Genomic DNA, 19,974 nt, shown 5'->3' on the forward strand with positions numbered 1-19,974 from the left:
CTACTAAAGGTATCACTGCCTCAAAAATGTCTCCCAAAATTTCTGAGAAACTTTCTCTTATATACCTATTTACATGATTACTAATTTCAAATGAACCTTCTGCATTTCTGTCAACATGAAATATTTTTGGAAAAACAAGACCAACATAACATGTCCCGTACCAATGGTCCGGGAGATTATAATAAGCTTTATCTCCACAGATAAAATAAATCCCAGGGAAAATTGGATCTCTACCACCTTTGAATCCCCAACCTCCCATGATTTGGTAAGTGTCCTCACAATTGCTAGCACCTACAAAGTAATTATCAAAAAGAGTATTATCTCTCCTAATGCAAAGCTTGCCACTAATTGGTTTATCTATGTGAATTGCAACATTGTCAAAAGATTTGCCATTAAGCTTCTAATCCTCTTTCTGCCAAAACTTGGATTTGGTCTGTTTGACCTTTTCATTCCTTTTATAAATTGCCCTTCTTTCTTCAACTAAATTCAGAAAAGTCTTTTCCTCTGTTCTCAATTTACAAGTTAGATTATTTCTGTAAGCATACTCATAGGTGAGTTCATTAGTAACTAAAAAGAAATCCCTCATCTGTTTAGCTTGTTTGTGTTTATTTAAAGCATTCTCAATTTTCAAGTTAGCAAAAATCTCATCAAAATTTGAATACTAATACTCCAAGCGACCAGTCTGATAAAATAAGCTAGCTATCACACTGCAGGTTATGCCATAAGTAAGAGGAAGCATATTGTATGTCACTCCTTCAGAAACAGAAGCAGGTAACTTTACGCAGATATAACCATCTTTGACACTCATAACCTTAACATATTCTCCTAAAAGCCTCGAAAATGTATTGCTAGAAAAATCACTAACAGACCTATCTTGATGAGCCTCTGGTCTGTGATCAATAACTTTGTTAGCTTTGTTTGTTGCACTATGTTTGTCTTGACTAACTGAAGCTTTGCTTGTCATATTGACTTTGTACATCTCCTTATCGATCCCGAAAGGAAAGATGACAGCTAACACTAACCAGAGCAGAATTAATATGAGCATACATATCAGAGTCATCTTACAGCAATTTTTAAGAATGGAACATTTTGAAGTACTACGTTTCAAAACAACAGGCATTTTAGCTAGCCTTAATCTTAGAAAAAGAAAACACACATTTAAAATTATGTCTAATAAAAACCTGGATTTCAAAACTTAAAACACCCCCATTTTTCAAATTTTTTTTTTTTGTTTTTTACTTCAACCCTCTAACAGTTTTTCTTCAACCTTATGCCACAAGTTAAATTTTCCAGCTAACACAATTTCTTCGACCTTGTGTCACCTAACACAAATTCTTCAGCCTTATGCCAAAACCAGAAACCTAAATTCTAACATTTTAGTACTTCAATCATTGTCACTATTGTCTTCAACTTCTTCCTGACTACTGCTATTTATCTCAATTACAGGTGGAATTATAATATAAGCCCACTCAGGAGACTTATATTTCTGATTTGGTTTCAAAACTCTCTTTGTTTTTCTAGAGATAACCTCTATTCTTTTTCCCTCCTCCGCTTTACTTTCAGGATCCTCTTGACTAGTTATCTCATTTACCTGCTCTTTAGATCTTTTTATTAACCTGACTCTCAATCCTCCGTTTTCACTTGGCCAGGTTTCACCTTTTCTCAGAATTTTCCTTTTTGGTTCAGTTACATTAGATTCTGTTTTCCAAGATCTTTTTCTCACACTTTCTCTTTGACAATCTTCATCACTTTCTCCAGAATCACTGTCAGAAATTTTAATTCTTGATTCAGGATCTTTTCTAATAGGCAGCTTCACTCCGTTAGGAACTGTACTTTTTATTCCATTACTGGTACTTGGCAATTCGTCTTCTTTCACTTCATCAATTAACTTCAACTTCCCAGTTCCGGATTTCTTGTTCATGCATTCAGAGCTTCTTTTCTGCTTTTCAATACTCTCCTGGTCTTGCTTCTGAACTTGATCAGATTTTTCTCTCTTGTCAGCTTCTCTTTCTTTATCTTGATTAGATTCTTTTACCCCTTCTACTTCTCTATTAGATTCTTCTGCTGATTCTTTTTCTAACAGATCTTCATCATTTTCAGAATCTATTTCAATAATTTCTAAATCTTTTCCAATCAGATTTTCATTCACTGAAGGTTTCTCCAGATGTCGACGTCTCTGTCGATCTTCAGAATCTGGATTTTCTTCAGCTTCTTCTGCAGAATCTGAATCAACTGTTGTATCACTCTCTTCATCAGAGTTTTCAGGTGTAGGTATCGGAATAGTATGGCTTGGATGAATCCACCTTCTTATTCCCCTACACTTTACTGCATTTGTCGTTACAAGTATTACCTGCCTTGGTTTCTGCCACCTCGGGACTAGACAGTTTCTTCTTCTGTGAACTTTTGTTCTGACCCAATCTCCAGGTCTCAGATCATGTGTTTGCACTTTGTCTTTTGACTGTACTTCAGTTCCCACCTGATTAGACACAGAAGTCACGACGTCAGATAGCTTTTTACAATATTCCAAAATTGCACTGTCATTAATGCTCAACAGTTTTCCCACTGGTATGAACGCTTGTCTCATGACACTACCCATGATAATATCATAAGGACTTAGACCTGTCTTTTTATCTGGTGTACTTCTCAAAGTCATCAAAACAAGTGGAAGAGCATCTGTCCACTTTATGCCTGTTTCTAGACACATTTTTCCAATTCTATTTTTAATTGTTCCATTAATTTGTTCTACAACTCCAGATGCCTCTGGTCTGTATGCACAGTGCAACTTCTGCTCAATGTGTAAGGCTTCACAGATCAATTTTAACAGTCTGTTATCAAAATGTCCTCCTCTATCACTCTCTATAGTCACAGGGAATCTGTATCTTGGAATAATCTCACGTAAAAGCAACTTCGCTACAGTAATTGAATCACTATGTCGTGTGGGGAATGCTTCTACCCATCGTGAAAACAGACAAACAATCACTAAAACATATTGCAACCTGTTGTGTTTGGGCATTTCAATAAAATCCATCTGTAATCTGGTGAAAGGACCACCCTTCGACCTATTATTCCAGTTCCCACAACTGATTTCCTGTTCGGGTTCATTTGTTGACAGATCAAACACCTTTGACAAAGAGACTCTGCAATTGTTCTAAACTTGGTATTAAACCAAGTTTCCTTAAAAAGTCTAATCATTGAATCTCTCCCAATATGACCAGGGCCATGATACATCCTGGCCATGTCAGCAATCATGCAATTTGGTAAAACTATTCTGCCATCTTTGTAAGTCCAAACTCCATCCTCATCTCGCTGTCTACATTCTGCCTTCAACCATGTGTTTTTCTCATCATCATCAGCTTCATTTTGTAAATCTCTGATATCTTGCCATGTCTCAACAATTGATGTTAGCATCAGTGAACTCGAAACAAATTCTTTATTTTTCTCCCGATTAAGTGCATAATTATTCCTTGCACAATACTTTGCTACTTCATCTGCGTAAGCATTCCCTTTGGTGATAAAATCCTCACCCTTTCTATGAGCTGCGCACTTTACCACCGCAATTTCTTTTGGCAACTGTATGCCATCAATTAATCTTTTGATGAATTTTGCATTTTTAATAGGTGAACCTGCTGATGTCATATAGCCTCTCTGAGACCAGAGCTGTCCATAATCATGCACAACTCCTTATCCATACTGACTATCAGTAATTATGGTAACTCTCAGATCTTTTGCCAATTCACAAGCACGAATTAAAGCAATTAATTCAGCCACCTGTGCTGAACGAATTCCTTCAAGACATGATGCTTCTTCAACATCTGACACTGTGCAGACTGAATATGCTGCCTTTAAAATACCTCCCTCTGATCTTAGACAGGAGCCATCTACAAAGTAAACATAATCTGATTCAGGCACTGGTACTTCTTTAATATCCTGTCTTGGCTTAGTACAGTATTCCATAACATCTAAGCATTCATGTTCCACATTATTTTCATCACTAATTTCAGTATCAGGCAATAGTGTGGAAGGATTTAAATTCACACACCTTGCAATTGACACATTGTCTGCTCCCAAAATTATCTTTTCATATTTAGTTAGTCTATTGCTTGTCAGATGTTGCGTTTTGCTTCTTGTTAGGAGAATTTCAACTGAATGAGGAACATAGACTTTTACAGGAAATCCCATTGTGATTCCCTCACTCTGTTCAAGGCTAACACTAGTTGCTGCAACTGCTTTTAAGCAACCTGGTAAGGTTTTTGCAACTGGATCAAGAACTGCTGAGAAATAAGCAATAGGCTTTCTCATGTTTCCATGTCTCTGAATTAACACAGACAAAGCACATCCTTCCCTTTCACTGCAATACAGCTCGAAGTCTTTCTCATAATCTGGCATGCCCAGAGCTGGAGCTTCACATAGACTTCTTTTTAATTTATCAAAAGCTTCCAACTCAATTTCATTAAGAACAATTGGATCTTTTATGTCTGATTTTGTTAATCTCTGTAGTGGTTTCGCAATTACTGAAAATCCACTAATCTATTGACGACAATAACCAACCATTCCCAGAAACATTCTGACCTGTCTTTGTGTTTTTGGAGGTTGCATTCCCTGAATCAGTTTTATTCTTTCAATAGTTACCTGTCTCATTCCCTTTGCAATTCGATGACCAAGGTATTTTACTTCTTGTTTACAAAACTGCAATTTTGCAGGGGACACTTTATGTCCTTCATCTGCCAGATGATTCAAGAGGATAATTGTATCTGTTATACAGTTATCTCTTGTTTTAGCTGCTATCAACAGATCGTCAATGTATTGCACTAATGTTGATCTGCCAGGTAGGTTTAAGTCCTCCAAAGATTTCTTCAACAATTCATTAAAAATAGAAGGACTTTCTGTATACCCTTGAGGAATTCTACACCATTCGAGAGTCCTATTCTGGAATCTGAAAGCAAAGATTTCCTGACTCTCTGGATGTAATGGAACAGTAAAGAACGCATTGCAAAGATCAATAACAGTATACCATTCTGCATCATGTGGAATTTGGTAAAGAATGACTGCTGGATTTGGAACAACTGGACAACAAGGAACAACAATTTGATTAATTTTTCTCAAATCCTGAACTATTCTGTACGTTCCATTTGACTTTTTGATCCCCATAATCGGTGAATTACAAGGACTGCTTTCAATTTCTTTTAAAACACCTTGTTTAATGATTTTTTCAATTACAGGAATGACACCCTCAATTGTTTCAGCTTTCATTTTATATTGAGGAATGTTTGGAAATTCTATTCCTTGCTTCACTATAATTTTGACTGGATCGACATGTTTCATTAGACCCATTTCATTTCCAGTCAAATCCCAAATTTCATTTTTAACTGTATCTTTTAATTCCTCTGGTAAATTTTCTTTTTCAAACGCAGAAAATAATTTTGTTTCATCTGCTTCGACCAACATCATTGTTAATCGGTACAATCCATCTTCTTCCATGGTTTGTAATTCAATTCCATCAGGTGAACAATATATTCTGCAATTCATTTTGCACAATATATCTCTCCCCAACAAGTTTACTGGACTGCTGTTGCAAACTACAAATCTGTGTTCATCTTTAAAATTGCCAATTTCAACCTTTACAGGATCAGTCAGATCTGTTTTAATTTGCTGATTACTTACTCCGACTACTTGGATGGTATCCCCAGAGAGAGGCAGGTTTTCAATTTCCACTGATCTAACAGTAGAAAGGGTAGCACCAGTGTCCACAAGAAAAGTGATTTCTACATCATTTACTTTTCCATTTACAAATGGACCAGACTGGTCAACCTCAAGAGTGGCTCCAATTACACACTCTTCCCCCTCTCTCGGGCACCGTCAGAAACAATCATCAGAATTACCTTCTTGATTTTCTGTTAACAAAAATTGTCCTGTTGTATTTTGTACATTTGATCTTTGAGTTCTTATTACCTGCTCACATCCTCCGAATCCCACACCTGGATTATAATTTTGACCTCCCCCACAATTAGGAAATGGAGGTTGTGGAATCTGATTCTGTTGTTGTGCTAACTGATGCTGTAGCTGTCTCTGAAGACTCAGGTCATTCAACTGTCGCTGTAGCTGTAGCTGTTGCTGCAGATCAACATCGTTCTGCATCTGTGGGTTTAACGATGTGTTTTTAAAATTTCTGGGTGGGTTTTTACACTCGCTTTTCCAATGCCTGATTTCACCGCAATTAAAACAAGGTAATTTCTGTTTTAATTCTTCAATTTTAGCATTATACTTTGATTTATTAAAATAAATTTTAAATTTTCCTTGACCCTGACTCTGATTCTGATTCTGAGCAAAATTTACATTTTTGTTCTCAAGATTTGCAATCTGTTGCTCAGCCACCTTCACTTGTGCCCACATTGCTTTTTCTTTTAACTTTTTCTGTTTCACTTCTAACTCATCACTGCAGCATTTTGCTTTTCTAAAAATATCATCAACTGAATTTGATTGCCATCCGACAATATTATTCCTGATCATTTCTCCAATTTCTGGTCTAAGACCATAAACAAATCTGTAGATAAAATGACTCATATCTTTTTCGTCTAATTTTTCATAACCACTGTATTGTTTGAAAACCAGTAATAATCTTTCATAAAATGAATGAACTGATTCTTTTGGTTCTTGATTTGTCCTGTCTATTTTTACCCAATCAACTTCCTTTGGGGCAATTTTATTTTTCAACCAATAAATCACTTTTTCATATAAATCCATGACTACTGGGGCTGGAGCACCTGTTTCTTTAATTCGCTCTGGTTCTTCTTTTGGCCAACTTACAGAAATTTTACATTCTTTCCAAAGATCTGATGGGACAACAATGTCAAAATATCCATCTAGATCAATCCACAGAACTTTTGAAACCTTGATAAATCTGTCTACCTGTCGATACCATTCCACAGGTTTCTCTCTCAACCGAGGAAAGTCATTAGTAAAAAGCAAAATATCTTGTCTTGACCATGGGACATGAACATATCCTCCACCTGCAATTTCTCTCATAGGAAATTGTTTGGACAATTTATCTAATTTATCCAATCTTTCATCTTCCTTCTTTTTAGTCCACTTCACTCTCCATTTACTTAAGTCACCCAACTTTTTGATGTAAACAATTAATTCCTTTATATGCGTTATTCTTCCCATTGTGTTAAAATTTCCAATGTCCCTTTCTGTAAAATCTAATCTGTAATGTTTTCCAAATTTTTTTAGTTTACTCAAATCGATTTCCAGTTCAGCTGCCAGTTCTTCTAATTGATCATATTTATTCTTTGTTTTCCATTGAATGCTCTTACAGATGAACAGGAGTTCATCATCACGATAACATTTTAAACTATCAGGACCAATTGTGCCAATTATTAATTCTTCCAAATCTGCTTTCAATTTTGCAACATCAAATTTTGAATTTAAATCTCTTTTCTCAGGAGTCTCAACATCTGATTCTGCACCCATTGGTGATTGGTTAAAAGAACCTTGATTAAAAGTCAAATCAGGCATTTTTGTTTTCTCATGATGAATTTCAGATAAGTCTGAATAAAATTTCTCAGCTACTTTTTGAATTTCTGCATTTAATTGAATTGTCAACCTGGCTGTTTAATTTCCTTTTGATCAAAAACAGGCTGAACAGGACCAATCGTTACTGGAACTGTCACTGCTTCCATGCCTTTAGTTAATTGCTGAATTAATTTCTCTTTTGATCGTAAATATTCTGAAGTATTTACAATTTCCTCATCTCTGACAACTCTTGTTAAATTTCTAGGGGCTTCTCTTTCTATTGGAGTTTCTGAAAATTTTCTACTTTCATTATAAACACTAGAATTATTTCTTATTTCTAATTTTTCTGGAGTTTCAAAAGATTCAGAATTATTTGGGTACAATTTGGGTGATTCATTTAATAGAGGTGCACTTGGTGTAGTTTCAGTAGAAACCATCGGAGAAGACCAAGAACAAGGCTGTCTAAGTGGAGTTTGCTTTTTATTGGAAGTGAATATTTCTTCTAAGACTGCATCTTCTGATTCACTTTCTACAGCAATATTATTTTTCTTTTCAATTCTCTTTTCACTTGGAGACCCTAGAACCATTTCTCTAATTAAATAGAGACCATCACACATATCTCCCTGTCTCCACATACGCATTCTATCTTCATGCGTTTCTCTTCTATAACTCGGTATTTTTGAAGGTCTTTTTATCCCACTTGCTTCTTTTTGGAGTTGGAACATCTCATCTTCCCATTCAACTAAAGCTACAAATTGTGTTGGTCTAGGCTTAGGTATAAGAGCTGACATCTTTTCTCTTAAATTTCTTAAAATTTTTATGTTAAATGAACCATCGTCTGGCCAAGCCAATACGCCGTCATCTTTTGTATAATGTTTCCATACATCAAACCACAAAACAGTATGATAACCATATTCACCTTCCATATACGCTGCAGGGGTTTTGTATTTATGAAGTAATTTACCACCTCGCGTTTCAATTTTCTTGTCAGGTGAAAATAAATTTTTCAATTTCTGAAGCATTGTAAGCTTTTTCTCAACATTTTTATAATAACAACTCATTTTTAAATCAAATCCACTTAATTGGAAATGATCGTAAAAGTTTCCTGGTTGTTCCGTAACACCAACCAATCCGTGCGCGAAACACACCAACAAGCCAATCAGGTTCGAGCTACATCACTACTTTGCTCGACCAATAAGAATTGAGCTTTCTATAAAAGCCAATCAGAATCTAGCTCCACTAAGTCACGTGAGCCAATCAGAGTACAGCCTGTGACGTATGATATCCAATCACAGCGCGGACCGTGTGACGTACACAGCCGCTGCGGTTTTTCGCGTCTCCCTCTCAGCGCTCACCCCTCCTTTACAAAAACTTTTCACAGCGCCATTTTAAGAACACTCTTTCAATGAAAATTAATTAACAACGACAAAAAGGACGACTCATTTGTCTGTTTCTCTAAATAAAGTGATAGAATTTTACAAACTTACAGGAATTCTTTTACGTGCAATAGACGACGCTATTCTCACAGAATATACATTCGCCGATAAAGTAAACTTTTACTTTACCCTTCAAACAGGTAAATAACGAACGCGTTTCCCTCTGGATGCACTTTAAAGTAGCAATTCAAAGTTTGACTCGAACGAAATTACAGAAACATTAACGCACTTCCAAACGGAAAATATCCCTAACCATACACACATGAAATCTTGGCAGGACTCTTACCAACCACAGATAACATGTATCGTTCGTAAAATAAACGACGTTATTTTACCCTTCACTCAAGCTTGAATATATTCTATTGCTTTCTCACAGTGAGTTTTAGAACGGGCTCATTGTCCCTATACTCAAAGTTTCAATTTCATAGACTATCCTCACTATACATACACTCTATCTAACACACCTATATCCCTAACACGCGTTGCACGACCACAACACTTGTGATATACGACGATATCACAATACTGAAACAGATCAAATGTACTGTGTGATTATACTCTCGTCACACTACTCTGTACCGGTACAACTAGGATTTTTCACACTGCAGGAGAAAACCTTTCAACTACATGTAATAAGGGGACGAACTCAACGTATGTTAGACAACGATCCTATGTAACTACCATGTAACATGTTGGTTACCATAGCAACCATCAAGTCTGCTACCAGGAAATTGTTCCAGCGGCCTATAGGAAATATGTCTTAAACTACACTACCTATCTTCACATTAATCACTATTAATCATAAGTCAATCATAAGGCCCATAAACTAACATGACATATTTTGACCAACTGAATCATGTGACCTAATTAATCTATTCACAATTTATATACATTTATATACAACCGCGGTAAATGTATTCATCATATTTTACAAAACCCTACGAATTAATTAAGCCACTGTGGTGATAAAATCTTGCTAATGGCAACCTAAACTCATGAAATAACAAGTCCAGCTTGTTTTCCAAAGTAAGATTTTTATCTGCTATTTATTTTCAAATTTGCATTAGAAATCTTTATTAAAGCATTTTTATTAGAACCATTGCAAATAGTTATGACAGTTTTATGAAAATTAAAAAATATTATTCAAATAGATCAAATCCTAAGTCCCTAACTACGTTTACTATATTTAAAAATAAAGAGTAAAGTCTTTTGAGAGTTCTTACGTGCTCCAAGGAAAGTTCATCAGCACGATACCCTCCATCAAAGGTCAGCAAGAAGCAACCTTCCTCTTCCACGGGGAAGAGTTTTTATACCTTTCTACGCTAAGCTAATCTAAGTAAAAGTATAACTTTCTGCTGAAATCGGAGTCCCATTGGCTGTCAAGTGACACCATTGTGTCATTCCATTTTTTCAAAACATCAGTTACGTCACTTTCTTAGAGTCCATTGTCTCTAGTTTCGAACAACGAGGCTTCCTCCAGTTTGCAACATTTAACCAAAAGAAATTCATTTGCTTCCTCGGACATGAAATTGTCACACTCTCCTCTGCCGGTTCCTGGCCTTGGCTTTGCTTGACTGAAGAACAGTTAGCTCATCACAATATTTTTGTTTCAGGCAGCAGGAATATTTCCATCATGGACTCTCTTTTGCTCCGAGCAGAATTTAGCAAACACGAATGCACTAGGCCCAAAACCACTTTCCAATAACTATTATATAAACAAACACAAGAAAATAATTAATGTGAGAAATACAGTTTGTTCTGTTGCCACCCACCATAGCTAATGATTAACCCATTAGTCTAAATTACCCAGCTGAAAGCACACAAATAAAGCAGCATTTATATGTACCATTCTTCATTTAATCCAACAGGATTCTTTATGCACCTGTAAAGAGTAAAGTGACACCACATAGACAAGAAAGCAAAATAAGCTCATGCCATTATTTAAAACAGCTGCTATTAGTTATGACATAACAATAGACAAGATTAATTTATTATTTTCCACATAAATGAAAATGCAACATAACGCACGTTTATGAGCACATATGTTAATAACCTTTGTGTCTTTTGTGAATGTAATTTTTAAAACTAGGTTGAATTAATACACACAGAGCACAAATTGTTAGCATAATTAATTAAATTATGGAAGTGTGACTTCACGAGTTGAAATGAAAACATTTTTTAAATCTCGCTCCATCAGCCTTGCCCTGAGAACAAATTCCTTGGGTGCGTCCCGTGCCACGGAGTGCCGCGGCTGTATTTAGGCACCTGTCTGGTGTGAGTGCTGAGGGCCCCATCTCCTTGCAGGGGAGGGTGTTGTTGGGGCTTAAAGTCCTTTGCCCCTGAGAACAAAGTCCTTAGGCACATCCCGTGCCGCAGAGTGCCCCTGCTGATTTAGGCACCTGCCTGACACGTGTGCTGCAGGCCCGCCTTCTTGCAGGTTAGGGTGTTGTTGAAGCTTGAAGTCCTTTTCCCATGAGAACCAAGTCCTTATGTGCGTCCCACATCGTGGAGTGCCCCGGCTGTATTCAGCGTCTGTCTGGCGTGTGTGCTGCAGCATCACCTCCTTGCAGGTGAGCATGTATTAGGGAGTTGCCCCTGAGAAGCTCCATTGATCTGACTCCTATAGGTTCATGACACACCATATACAATTCGACCATTTTCTCATGCTCCATTCTCAACCTTGGATGTAAATTTTAAAACAGAAATTCCTCTTCAGCCTTCATAAGTGCTCTAATTTTCCATCATCCTTCCAGTCTCTCAGAATCTTCACTCTCCTCTCTTTATATTCTTTAACACATTCATGCTCTGCTTATATCTGCTTAAAACACATACATACTCCCTTTTAGTGCATTTAGTCAGCAGCGGTCCCAGTCTCCAAGGTGCTGTCACGCTGACAGCATTCCAGAAACAAGCATTGGAAATGCAATCGGCTCGGATTTATTTGAGTTTGAGCTAATGGCATTGTAAATGCCAATGTATTGTTGCTATGTGTTATGGAGTGTGTTCATGTGGCGTGTACTGCCAGTGATCTCCTTGTGAGTGTGAGAATATTGCACCGTTACTGCCTGTGATGTCCTTCTTGTGAGTGTGAGAAGCTTGCACCTCTGCTGTCTGTGGTCTCCTTGTGAGTGTAAAAAGCTTGCACTGCTGCTGCCTGTGATGTCGTTCTTGTGAGTGTGAGAAGCTTGCACCGCTGCTGCTTGTGATGTCCTTCTTGTGAGTGGGAGAAGCTTGCACCTCAGCTGCCTGTGGTCTCCTTGTGAGTGTAAGAAGCTTGCAGAGCTGCTGCCTGTGATGTCCTTCTTGTGAGTGTGAGAAGCTTGCACCGCTGCTGCCTGTGAGTATGAGAAGATTGCATTGTGCATTTCTGTGCTGTGCCTGTTCTTTTTAAGGGACTCTTGCTCTGTTGCTGCTGCTGCCTTGGCACAGTACCTGCTGTGAGTGTGTAAGGGAAGCTTGCACCACTGCTGCTTGTGATGTCATTCTTGCGAGTGTGAGAAGCTTGCACCTCTGCTGCCTGTGGTCTCCTTGTGAGTGTAAGAAGCTTGCACTGCTGCGGCCTGTGATGTCGTTCTTGTGAGTGTGAGAAGCTTGCACTGCTGCTGCTTGTGATGTCCTTCTTGTGAGTGGGAGAAGCTTGCACCTCAGCTGCCTGTGGTCTCCTTGTGAGTGTAAGAAGCTTGCACAGCTGCTGCCTGTGATGTCCTTCTTGTGAGTGTGAGAAGCTTGCACCGCTGCTGCCTGTGAGTATGAGAAGATTGCATTGTGCATCTCTGTGCTGTGCCTGTTCTTTGTAAGGGACTCTTGCTCTGTTGCTGCTGCTGCCTTGGCACAGTACCTGCTGTGAGTGTGTAAGGGAAGCTTGCACCACTGCTGCTTGTGATGTCCTTCTTGCGAGTGTGAGAAGCTTGCACCTCTGCTGCCTGTGGTCTCCTTGTGAGTGTAAGAAGCTTGCACTGCTGCTGCCTGTGATGTCGTTCTTGTGAGTGTGAGAAGCTTGCACCGCTTCTGCTTGTGATGTCCTTCTTGTGAGTGGCAGAAGCTTGCACCTCTGCTGCCTCTGGTCTCCTTGTGAGTGTAGGAAGCTTGCACAGCTGCTGCCTGTGATGTCCTTCTTGTGAGTGTGAGAAGCTTGCACCACTGCTGCCTGTGAGTATGAGAAGATTGCATTGTGCATCTCTTTGCTGTGCCTGTTCTTTGTAAGGGACTCTTGCTCTGTTGCTGCTGCTGCCTTGGCACAGTACCTGCTGTGAGTGTGTGAGGGAAGCTTGCACCACTGCTGCTTGTGATGTCCTTCTTGCGAGTGTGAGAAGCTTGCACCTCTGCTGCCTGTGGTCTCCTTGTGAGTGTAAGAAGCTTGCACAGCTGCTGCCTGTGATGTCCTTCTTGTGAGGTCTCGCAGTTGTGAGAGTTTGAGCTATTGGCATTTTAAATGCAAGTGCCTTTTATTTATTTATTGGTTTTTGAAACATAAATAAAAGGCATTGTCATTTACAATGCCAATATCTTAAACTCTCGCAAATGCGAGACCTATTGCATTGCAAATGCTTGATGGTACTGGTGGCACTGGTAATACCGGTAGCGGTAGTATTGGTGGTGGTGGTACTGGCAGTGGTAGTATATGTGGTGGAGGTACTGGTAGTGTTAGAATTGGAGGTGGTGGTACTGGTAGCAGTAGTATTGGTGGTGGTGGTACTGCTGGCTGTAGTACTGGGAGTGGTAGTACTGGTGGTGGTGGTACTGGTGGTGGTAGTAATGGTGGTGGTGGTGGTACTGGTAGTGGTAGTACTGGTGGTGGTAGTACTGGAGGTGGTGGTACTGGTAGTGGTGGTACTGGTAGTACTGGTGGTGGTGGTAATACTGGTAGTGGTAGTACTGGTGGTGGTGGTACTGGTGGTGGTGGTACTGGTGGTGGTGGTGGTACCGGTAGTGGTCAGTACTGGTGGTGGTGGTGGTACTGGCAGTGGTAGTATATGTGGTGGAGGTACTGGTAGTGTTAGAATAGGTGGTGGTGGTACTGGTAGCAGTAGTATTGGTGGTGGTGGTACTGCTGGTGGTAGTACTGGTGGTGGTGGTGGTGGTACTGGTAGTGGTAGTACTGGTGGTGCTGGTGGTGGTGGTACTGGTAGTGGTAGTACTGGTAGTGATAGTACTGGTGGTGGTGATACTGGTAGTAGTGGTGGTGGTACTGGTAGTGGTAGTATTGGTGGTGGTGGTACTGGTAGTGGTAGTATTGGAGGTGGTGGTGGTACTGGTAGTGGTAGTATTGGTGGTGGTGGTGGTACTGGTAGCGGTAGTACTGGTGGTGGTGGTACTGGTAGCAGTAGCTTTGGTGGTGGTGGTACTGCTGGCCGTAGTACTGGTAGTGGTAGCACTGGTGGTGGTGGTACTGGTGGTGGTAGTACTGGTGGTGGTAGTGGTATTGGTAGTGGTAGTACTGGTAGTGGTAGTACTGGTGGTCGTGGTACTGGTGGTGGTGGTGGTGGTAGTGGTAGTACTGGTGGCTGTAGTACTGGTAGTACTGGTGGTTGTGGTGGTACTGGTAGTGGTAGTACTGGTGGTGGTGGTGGTACTGGTGGTGGTAGTACTGGTGGTGGTGGTACTGGTGGTGGTGGTAGTGGTACTGGTAGTACTGGTAGTGGTCGTACTGGTAGTGGTGGTGCTGGTGATGGTGGTGGTGCTGGTAGTACTGGTGGTGGTGGTGGTGGTGGTAGTGGTAGTACTGGTGGCTGTAGTAGTGGTAGTACTGGTGGCTGTAGTAGTGGTAGTACTGCTGGTGGTAGTACTGGTAGTACTGCTGGTGGTAGTACTGGTAGTACTGATGGTGGTAGTACTGGTAGCACTGGTGGTGGTGGTGGTACTGGTAGTGGTAGTACTGGTGGTGGTGATACTGGTAGTGGTAGTATTGGTGGTGGTGGTGGTACTGGTAGTGGTAGTATTGGTGGTGGTGGTGGTACTGGTAGCGGTGGTACTGGTGGTGGTGGTACTGGTAGCAGTAGCATTGGTGGTGGTGGTACTGCTGGCCGTAGTACTGGTAGTGGTAGTACTGGTGGTGGTGGTACTGGTGGTGGTAGTACTGGTGGTGGTAGTGGTATTGGTAGTGGTAGTACTGGTAGTGGTAGTACTGGTGGTCGTGGTACTGGTATTACTGGTGGTGGTGGTAGTGGTGGTGGTGGTACTGGTGGTGGTGGTAGTGGTACTGGTAGTACTGGTAGTGGTAGTACTGGTAGTGGTGGTGCTGGTGGTGGTGGTACTGGTAGTACTGGTGGTGGTGGTGGTGGTGGTAGTGGTAGTACTAGTGGCTGTAGTAGTGGTAGTACTGGTGGCTGTAGTAGTGGTAGTACTGCTGGTGGTAGTACTGGTAGTACTGATGGTGGTAGTACTGGTAGTACTGGTGGTGGTGGTACTGGTAGTGGTAGTACTGGTGGTGGTGGTATTGGTAGTGGTAGTACTGGTGGTGGTACTGGTAGTACTGGTGGTGGTGGTACTGGTAGTGGTAGTAGTGGTAGTACTGGAGGTGGTGGTACTGGTGGTGGTGGTGGTACTGGTAGTACTGGTGGTGGTAGTACTGGTGGTGGTGGTACTGGTGGTGGTGGTAGTGGTACTGGTAGTACTGGTAGTGGTAGTACTGGTAGTGGTGGTGCTGGTGGTGGTGGTAGTGGTAGTACTAGTGGCTGTAGTAGTGGTAGTACTGGTGGCTGTAGTAGTGGTAGTACTGCTGGTGGTAGTACTGGTAGTACTGATGGTGGTAGTACTGGTAGTACTGGTGGTGGTGGTATTGGTAGTGGTAGTACTGGTGGTGGTACTGGTAGTACTGGTGGTGGTGGTACTGGTAGTGGTAGTAGTGGTAGTACTGGAGGTGGTGGTACTAGTAGTGGTAGTACTGGTGGTGGTAGTACTGGTGGTGGTAGTACTGGTAGTGGTGGTACTGGTGGTGGTACTGGTAGTGGTAGTACTGGTGGTGGTACTGGTAGTACTGGTGGTGGTGGTACTGGTAGTGGTAGTAGTGGTAGTACTGGAGGTGGTGGTACTAGTAGTGGTAGTACTGGTGGTGGTAGTACTGGTGGTGGTAGTACTGGTAGTGGTGGTACTGGTGGTGGCACTGGTAGTGGTAGTACTGGTGGTGGTGGTAGTGGTAGTACTGGTGGTGGTACCGGTAGTGGTAGTGCTAGTGGTGGTGGTACTGCTGGCCGTAGTACTGGTAGTGGTAGTACTGGTTGTGGTGGTACTGGTGGTGGTAGTACTGGTGGTGGTAGTGATACTGGTAGTGGTAGTACTGGTAGTGGTAGTACTGGTGGTCGTGTTACTGGTAGTACTGGTGGTGATGGTAGTGGTAGTACTGGTGGCTGTAGTACTGGTAGTACTGGTGGTGGTGGTGGTACTGGTAGTACTGGTGGTGGTGGTGGTACTGGTAGTACTGGTGGTGGTAGTAATGGTGGTGGTGGTACTGGTGGTGGTGGTAGTGGTACTGGTAGTACTGGTAGTGGTAGTACTGGTAGTGGTAGTACTGGTGGTGGTGGTACTGGTAGTACTGGTGGTGGTAGTACTGGTGGTGGTGGTAGTGGTAGTACTGGTGGCTGTAGTAGTGGTAGTACTGGTGGCTGTAGTAGTGGTAGTACTGGTGGGGGTAGTACTGGTAGTACTGATGGTGGTAGTACTGGTAGTACTGGTGGTGGTGGTGCTACTGGTAGTGGTGGTACTGGTGGTGGTGGTACTGGCAGTGGTAGTACTGGTGGTGGTGGTACTTGTAGTACTGGTGATGGTGGTACTGGTAGTGGTAGTAGTGGTAGTACTGGAGGTGGTGGTAGTACTGGTGGTGGTAGTACTGGTGGTGGTAGTACTGGTGGTGGTAGTACTGGTAGTGGTGGTACTGGTAGCGGTAGTACTGGTGGTGGTGGTACTGGTAGCAGTAGCATTGGTGATGTTGGTACTGCTGGCCGTAGTACTGGTAGTGGTAGTACTGGTGGTGGTGGTACTGGTGGTGGTAGTACTGGTGGTGGTAGTGGTACTGGTGGTGGTAGTACTGGTGGTGGTAGTACTGGTAGTGGTGGTACTGGTAGCGGTAGTACTGGTGGTGGTGGTACTGGTAGCAGTAGCATTGGTGATGTTGGTACTGCTGGCCGTAGTACTGGTAGTGGTAGTACTGGTGGTGGTGGTACTGGTAGTGGTAGTACTGGTGGTGGTGGTATTGGTAGTGGTAGTACTGGTGGTGGTACTGGTAGTACTGGTGGTGGTGGTACTGGTAGTGGTAGTAGTGGTAGTACTGGAGGTGGTGGTACTGGTGGTGGTGGTGGTACTGGTAGTACTGGTGGTGGTAGTACTGGTGGTGGTGGTACTGGTGGTGGTGGTAGTGGTACTGGTAGTACTGGTAGTGGTAGTACTGGTAGTGGTGGTGCTGGTGGTGGTGGTAGTGGTAGTACTAGTGGCTGTAGTAGTGGTAGTACTGGTGGCTGTAGTAGTGGTAGTACTGCTGGTGGTAGTACTGGTAGTACTGATGGTGGTAGTACTGGTAGTACTGGTGGTGGTGGTACTGGTAGTGGTAGTACTGGTGGTGGTGGTATTGGTAGTGGTAGTACTGGTGGTGGTACTGGTAGTACTGGTGGTGGTGGTACTGGTAGTGGTAGTAGTGGTAGTACTGGAGGTGGTGGTACTAGTAGTGGTAGTACTGGTGGTGGTAGTACTGGTGGTGGTAGTACTGGTAGTGGTGGTACTGGTGGTGGTACTGGTAGTGGTAGTACTGGTGGTGGTACTGGTAGTACTGGTGGTGGTGGTACTGGTAGTGGTAGTAGTGGTAGTACTGGAGGTGGTGGTACTAGTAGTGGTAGTACTGGTGGTGGTAGTACTGGTGGTGGTAGTACTGGTAGTGGTGGTACTGGTGGTGGCACTGGTAGTGGTAGTACTGGTGGTGGTGGTAGTGGTAGTACTGGTGGTGGTACCGGTAGTGGTAGTGCTAGTGGTGGTGGTACTGCTGGCCGTAGTACTGGTAGTGGTAGTACTGGTTGTGGTGGTACTGGTGGTGGTAGTACTGGTGGTGGTAGTGATACTGGTAGTGGTAGTACTGGTAGTGGTAGTACTGGTGGTCGTGTTACTGGTAGTACTGGTGGTGATGGTAGTGGTAGTACTGGTGGCTGTAGTACTGGTAGTACTGGTGGTGGTGGTGGTACTGGTAGTACTGGTGGTGGTGGTGGTACTGGTAGTACTGGTGGTGGTAGTAATGGTGGTGGTGGTACTGGTGGTGGTGGTAGTGGTACTGGTAGTACTGGTAGTGGTAGTACTGGTAGTGGTAGTACTGGTGGTGGTGGTACTGGTAGTACTGGTGGTGGTAGTACTGGTGGTGGTGGTAGTGGTAGTACTGGTGGCTGTAGTAGTGGTAGTACTGGTGGCTGTAGTAGTGGTAGTACTGGTGGGGGTAGTACTGGTAGTACTGATGGTGGTAGTACTGGTAGTACTGGTGGTGGTGGTGCTACTGGTAGTGGTGGTACTGGTGGTGGTGGTACTGGCAGTGGTAGTACTGGTGGTGGTGGTACTTGTAGTACTGGTGATGGTGGTACTGGTAGTGGTAGTAGTGGTAGTACTGGAGGTGGTGGTAGTACTGGTGGTGGTAGTACTGGTGGTGGTAGTACTGGTGGTGGTAGTACTGGTAGTGGTGGTACTGGTAGCGGTAGTACTGGTGGTGGTGGTACTGGTAGCAGTAGCATTGGTGATGTTGGTACTGCTGGCCGTAGTACTGGTAGTGGTAGTACTGGTGGTGGTGGTACTGGTGGTGGTAGTACTGGTGGTGGTAGTGGTACTGGTGTTGGTAGTACTGGTAGTGATAGTACTGGTGGTCGTGGTACTGGTAGTACTGGTGGTGGTGGTAGTGGTAGTACTGTTGGCTGTAGTACTGGTAGTACTGGTGGTGGTGGTGGTACTGGTAGTGGTAGTACTGGTGGTGGTGGTGGTACTGGTAGTGGTAGTGCTGGTGGTGGTGGTGGTACTGGTAGTACTGGTGGTGGTAGTACTGGTGGTGGTGGTACTGGTGGTGGTGGTAGTGGTACAGGTAGTACTGGTAGTGGTAGTACTGGTAGTGGTAGTACTGGTGGTGGTGGTACTTGTAGTACTGGTGGTGGTGGTAGTACTGGTGGTGGTGGTAGTGGTAGTACTGGTGGCTGTAGTAGTGGTAGTAATGGTGGCTGTAGTAGTGGTAGTAGTACTGATGTGGTAGTACTGGTAGTACTGGTGGTGGTGGTGGTACTGGTAGTGGTAGTACTGGTGGTGGTGGTACTGGTAGTGGTAGTCCTGGTGGTGGTGGTACTGGTAGTACTGGTGGTGGTGGTACTGGTAGTACTGGTGGTGGTGGTACTGGTAGTGGTAGTAGTGGTAGTACTGGAGGTGGTGGTACTGGTAGTGGTAGTACTGGTGGTGGTAGTACTGGTGGTGGTAGTACTGGTAGTGGTGGTACTGGTGGTGGTGGTACTGGTAGCGGTAGTACTGGTGGTGGTGGTACTGGTAGCAGTAGTATTGGTGGTGGTGGTACTGCTGGCCGTAGTACTGGTAGTGGTAGTACTGGTGGTGGTGGTACTGTTGGTGGTAGTACTGCTGGTGGCAGTGGTACTGGTAGTGGTAGTACTGGTAGTGGTAGTACTGGTGGCCGTGGTACTGGTAGTACTGGTGGTGGTGGTAGTGGTAGTACTGGTGGCTGTAGTACTGGTCGTACTGGTGGTGGTGGTGGTACTGGTAGTGGTAGTACTGGTGGTGGTAGTGGTACTGGTGGTGGTAGTACTGGTGGTGGTGGTACTGGTGGTGGTGGTAGGGGTACTGGTAGTACTGGTAGTGGTAGTACTGGTAGTGGTGGTGCTGGTGGTGGTGGAACTGGTAGTACTGGTGGTGGTGGTGGTGGTAGTGGTAGTACTGGTGGCTGTAGTAGTGGTAGTACTGGTGGCTGTAGTAGTGGTAGTACTGCTGGTGGTAGTACTGGTAGTACTGATGGTGGTAGTACTGGTAGTACTGGTGGTGGTGGTACTGGTAGTGGTAGTACTGGTGGTGG

This window comes from Lissotriton helveticus, chromosome 2_2 (genome assembly GCF_964261635.1).
Source record: "Lissotriton helveticus chromosome 2_2, aLisHel1.1, whole genome shotgun sequence".
NCBI lineage: Eukaryota > Metazoa > Chordata > Amphibia > Caudata > Salamandridae > Lissotriton > Lissotriton helveticus.